The following is a 6,000-nucleotide window of genomic DNA, read 5'->3' on the forward strand; positions in this document are numbered from 1 at the left end:
TGTGAGGGTCCTTGGAGAAGATTAACACTTACATCAATAGACTAAGTAGATTGGATGAAGCCCAGACTCCTTATGGAGGGCAATCAGCTGGAAACTCAAATAGAACAAAGAGATCAGTCTCCCCAGAGCAAGAATTCTCCAGGAGCATTCTTTGAACTTCATCTACAGCATTGGCTCTTTCAGGTTCTTGGACAGACGGCTTTTGGAGTTGAACTGGAATACTGGCTCTCCTGGTTCTTTAGGCTGCCAGGCACCTGCAGATTTTGACTTGCCAGCCTCCATAATTGGGTGAGTCAATTCCTTACAATACATCTCCATCCCTCCCCACAGAGGATTGGTTCTGTTTCTCTGAACCATATTAGGGAGAACCGTAATATGGCTGGCCATGAGGATTAACTGAAATTACAGTGTAGCAGTATGTAGTATAGTACCCAATGCATTGAGGTGCTCGATCAATGCTGTTTTGTTAGCTAGCCTAATTTTCTGGATCAAGCATCAAATGGACAAAGAGGAAAAATATTTAAAATCTGGGCCTAGAAATCCACTGGTCAGTTGTTAATGTGGCCCACTGGCAGCGGGCCACCCCGCTTCTGTCAGATTATTCCTGTGATTCAGGCACCTCCCTTCTCCACCCAGCTCTAATCTCCCAAGTCTTAGACCAAGAAAGCAGGTAGCTTTCTTTGTTCCCTGTCACTAATTGCTTCTGGGTGGGTAAGAGTGGGAGGAAGAAGATAATTCCTTTCTCCTCCTCCTCAATAGTCTCTATTAAGCCACACGTGTAGTTGGAACCTGAAGGGTGAGGGGGTGGGTTCATTATGCTTCTTCAGATACAGAAGGCCTCTTCTCAACCGAGTGCTTCTTACCAATTACAATTATTTTTAGCCTATTTGAAAACTTTTTCCCTATCGCACTTCGGAAATCTAAAGTGCTTTGCTACTGTGAACTCCCCCCACCCCCCTATTTACAACTAACATTATCAGAAAGAAGACCCCACTTACCCTATTGCACGTAGGTCATTTTAAAAATACTTCTCACTGCTTAGAGCTTGGCCTATGTATTAGTTTATTGCAGCTTAAAGTACCAGAAGTCTCATAGTTTAGAACACCACTTATTTCTTATCTTCTCGTTCTGCAGGTCGGAAGTCCAGGCATCACGCAGCTGGCTTCTCTGTTCAGGGTCTCATAGGGCTGAAATCGAGGGGTCAAGCCGAGCAGTTTTCTCACCTAGAGCTCTGCCAGGTTTACTCGGGTTGTTGGTAGAATTCAATTTCTTGTGGTTAAGGACTGAGGACCTGGTTTTCTTTCTGGCTGTTGGCACTCCTGGTTCCTAGAGGCCACCCTCAGACTCTTGCCACCAGCCAGGCCTCTCTGCAGGCCCTCACATTCTCACACTTGGAAGCACTTGGAACCACTGCCATTTAAGGGATCACTTGATTAGATCAGGCCCACCCAGGATAATTTCCCTTTTGATTAACTCAAGGCCAACTGATTAGGGACCTTAATCACATTTGTAAAAATCCCTCCTGCCATACAACATAGTGACAGGAGGGACATTGTTCATGCTCACAAGTCCCCTTCATGGATGGGGGGGGGGGTGGATTATACCCAGTCTGGATCCTCAGGGGCAGGGATCTTAGGTGCTATGTTCATTTCCCAGGGTTGTTCTAACAAGTCCCACAAACTGGGTGGCTTAATGGAATTTATGAACTCACAATTCTGAAGGGTAGACGCTTGAGATCAAGGGGTCAGTAGGGTTGGTTACTTCGGAGGGCAGTGAGGAAGAAGTGCCTCTCCCTTAGTTTCTGGTGGTTTGCTGGCAATCTTTAGCATTTGTCAGCAAGTGGAAGGGTCATTTCAATCTCTGCCTTCCTCTTTACATGTGGTTCTCCCTGTGTCTATGTCCAAATTCCTCCCCCTCCCCCCTTTTAAGTTTATTTTGAGAAAGAGAAAGAAAGGGAATGAACAGGGCAGAGGCAGAGAGAGAGAGAGAGAGAGAGAGAGAGAGAGAGAGAGAGAATCTCAAGCAGGTGTCTCGCTGTCAGCACAGAGCCTAACATGGGGCTCAGTCTCACTGTTCGTGAGATCGTGACCTGAGCGGAAACTAAGAGTTGGACATTCAACCAACTAAGCCACACAGGTGCCTCTAAATTTCCCCCATTTTTAGGGACTCCAGTTGTATTGGATTAGGGGCCCACCCTAGTCCAGAATGGCCTCACTGAATTCTAAAGTACTGGGTTTTAGCATGTCAGGCTATGAACTTAAGGGAATAAAATTCAAGCCATTAACAGGTCCCATCTTAGGATTCTGCCTACCAAAGCCAGCAAAACATCATCATCATTAGCATCAGTGCTCAGTGGTCTCTTGTCCCTGTAGTAATACTCTAGATTTATAATATTTCATACATTGCGTTTCCTTTGTCCTTTTCCCACCAGCTGGGGAAAGGATGAAGGGTGCAGGGCTGATTGCCCTGGTTGCAAAAGTTGTTTTGAGTCCCTAATTCTCAACTAGCAGAATCAGAACAAGGGGCTTGAGGGTCTCCTTCAATCCACCTTAGGCCTGGAAGGATCCAGTGGGACTAACCTTTCTCAGGCCACCACTAGTTTTCCTGCAGGTGCTTTTGGTGCTTTATGTTCTACTTGGTGACCTTAATCCCTGATAGGGTTCCCCTTTCAAAGAGGGTTGGGATAGGTCTCCTCATGGTCCCACACAGGCCCTTCCTCTCGCCTTGCTTGCTTACACTTCCTTTTCTCCCTGAAATGTAAATCAGGGGTTGGCAAACTAGGGCCTGGGGTCCAAATTGGCCCTCTGCCCATTGTTGTAGTGCCCACGAACAAAGAATGGATTTTTACATTTTTAAGGGAGTTACAAAAAACAAGCAGGGTGTTTCATCACACCTGAAAGTTATACAACATTCACGTTTCGCTTCCCGTAAATAGTTATTGGAATACAGCTACTCTCATTTGTTTGCACCCAGTATATGCTGGCATTCATGTCACAGTGCTTAGGTACACAAAGCCTAGAATTTTACTGCGTGGCCATGCATTAGGAAAAGTTTGCCAACCCCTGTTCTAAATGGTGGTGTTTGTTAAGGCATGTCTCTGGACCCTCATTTAAGTTTTTCGTCTGCACGCTTGTTCTCAGTGATCCCATTTGGTCCTAGGACTTAATGTTCATCTGTTGAGGACTCTACTGAGCTACAGACTCCTATGTCCCAAGTCCTTCTCTTCTTGGGTAATCCTTTCCCTGCTTTGCACCCCTTACTACCCACTAACCGATCAGCAGGCCTCGTTGGTTCTACTGCTAGAATAGCTCAAAACGACGTCTTGCTCTCCATCTGCATTGCCAACACCGTCAATAAGCTGCCATCCCCCTCTTCCCTAGACCACACCCTCTGGTCTCTTGGCTTTCCCCCTTGTCCAACCTGTTCCCTACCTAGCAGCGAAAGTGTGGTCTTAAAACTTAGTTCATATCATGCCATTCCTCGGCTTTAAACCTAATGTAGCTGCTTCTTGCTTCTAGGGGAAAAACCAAACTCTGTACTGTAGCCTTGGGGATCCTATAGAATCTGGTCCCTGCTTACTTCTTCATTCTCATTGAGTGCCACTTGCCTCTCACTGGCCACAATGGTTTTGTCACCTCCTCAAATCTGCCAACTCCCTCTCCAGGGGCTTTTTACTTCCACCTTCTGGAATGTTCTTCCACCTGCTCTAACAGTAATGACTCCCACTAACTTTTTTAGGTCCCAGATTACACTTGGTTTCTTTTTTGGTCTTCCCTCACCAATCCAGCTATGGAGACTTCACTTTCACCATTCAGCTCCACTTTCACACGCTGCTAATTTCCTTGTTGGAGCCCATCAACATTTGTGATTCTTTTGTCAGTCTACTTTTTATCTCTTTCAACTAGGATAGAGGCTTCAATGGGGAAGGGAATAGGGCTGCCTTCTGCAATTAATCTTCTGTGTCGGGCATAGTGCCTTTCACATAGGAAGTTTGCAATAAATATTTATAGGCATAATTAATGAATGGGAGGCAGAGTTGGCAGTGGTGGTGGGGAAGCATCCCGGAGGCCAGAAGCATTGGCAAGTTGCTGAAATGGAGATACTGTATTTAAGAAAAGTTACTTTAAAAACACTTTAGAAATTCTTTAAAAACACCTTGCAGTTGCCTTTTTATGGAAGCCATACATGTGTGAGACTGGATTATTCCACGGAAAACACCTGTGTAGCCACCGCTAAGAAACAGAACTTCACCTCCGTCCTAGAAGCCTAAGTCCCCCTTTCAACCACCATTACTGTCCTTTCTCTCCTGTTAAGTAATCACTATCCCAGTTTTCTGTATATATATTTTTAATCCAAATGTGCATCCACAGACACTACAGTTTAGTTTTGGATATTAAAAAAAAAAAAAACCTTTGACAGGTCTCTTAAGTCTCTTTCAAATCTTTTGTAACCTAGAGGCTTCCCTGCCATCTCTTTATGTTCCTTTTAAAGTCTCTGGAGAAGAACCTGGTCTATTTGACCTGTGGTTCCCTCAGTCTGGATTTTGCTGACTACGTATTCATGAGTCGTTTATGAAGTTCCTGTGAATTGGTAACTGGATCTTGAGACTGGCTTGGACTCAGGTTCAGTTCCTTTGTCAAAACTACAGAAAGCATACAACGTCTGGTTGTCTTTTTTTTTTTTTATGAAGTGATATAAGCAGCCATTGATGTTTAATGCCCATTCCTAGTAATTTACTGGGGTTTACCAAATGGTGATATTCTATTGTTTCTTTTCCATTGAGTAGTTGGAGTACTTTTATGAAGCATTCTCATCCACTATTTGGTTACCCAGTGACAAATTATATAGAAAACATGGGACATCTCTTTGATTATATACTGATTTTCAAGATTAAAAGAATTGTTTCCCTATCATCCTCCAAAAATGACCAAGCAGATCTAATTATGAACTCATGGACTTAAATGTATCTGATGGATTTCAAGCCATTGCAATTATTTATACCCAAATTCTTCCATATGTAGCCAGTGAGGCTCTCTCAGTTGGTTCTTGAATTTTTCTGACGTGACCCTAGTAATTGGTAGTTTCCTTACTGATCAGTAAGACAGGGCATTCCAGGGTCATCTTGTACATTTCCTGGACTCAACACACAGAGCTTTGAGTAATGGCTATTTTAGTGAGACACTACTTCCAGACCTCATCTAGGTTCTAGGGACAACCACAGTTAATGTCCTGATCACAGTTTCTAATGCTTTTCAGTGGACAGAGCTAGCAGATGGATTTGAAAGTCGTGAGAGAGGTTAAGAATTACTCTTTATAACTGGTCCAGAATACCCAAAGTCCTTTAGCCCTTGAGGACTTTAAAAGTTTCCCAGCACTGGTCTCTACAGGAAAGGGGTCAGCTTTGCCATCTGAGCCAGACTCTGGTCTTAGTGACGGCGTTCCACTGACCTAAATTCTTCCATTGTAGCTTTAGTTAAAAATAGCACTACTTTGGGGACCCTGGGTGGCTCGGTAGGTTAAGCATCCGGCTTCAGCTCAGGTCATGGTCTCACAGTTTGGGAGTTCGGGCCCCGCGTCAGGCTCTGTGCTGACAGCTCGGAGCCTGGAGCCTGCCTTGGATTCTGTCCCTCCCTTTCTCTCTGCCCCTTCCCCGCTTGTGCTTGCTGTCTTTCAAAAATAAGCATTAAGATTTTTTAATAAGAAAATAGCACTACCTCACTCCATTTTCAGCTGCCACATGGTTGCCACAACCGGGGCACATGTGGAGGCTGTGTTCCCTCCCCAGACGGGAGGTCATCCCTGTAGAGATAGCTTGAGCATCTCCAGAGTCTCTTTAGCACCTGATCCTAGGCTACACCAAGCATGACCTCCCACTGGCCCCCTGTACCCAGTTCATTCTTTCCTGCCATGGTCTTCCTACAGTGCCTTCCCCAATGCTGGTCCGTTCCCACACAGCAGGTCTCCGGGATCCTTCCTGGGGTACTTAATCCTTCAACATAC

The sequence above is a fragment of the Felis catus genome, chromosome D4 (assembly GCF_018350175.1).
Source record: "Felis catus isolate Fca126 chromosome D4, F.catus_Fca126_mat1.0, whole genome shotgun sequence".
Lineage (NCBI taxonomy): Eukaryota > Metazoa > Chordata > Mammalia > Carnivora > Felidae > Felis > Felis catus.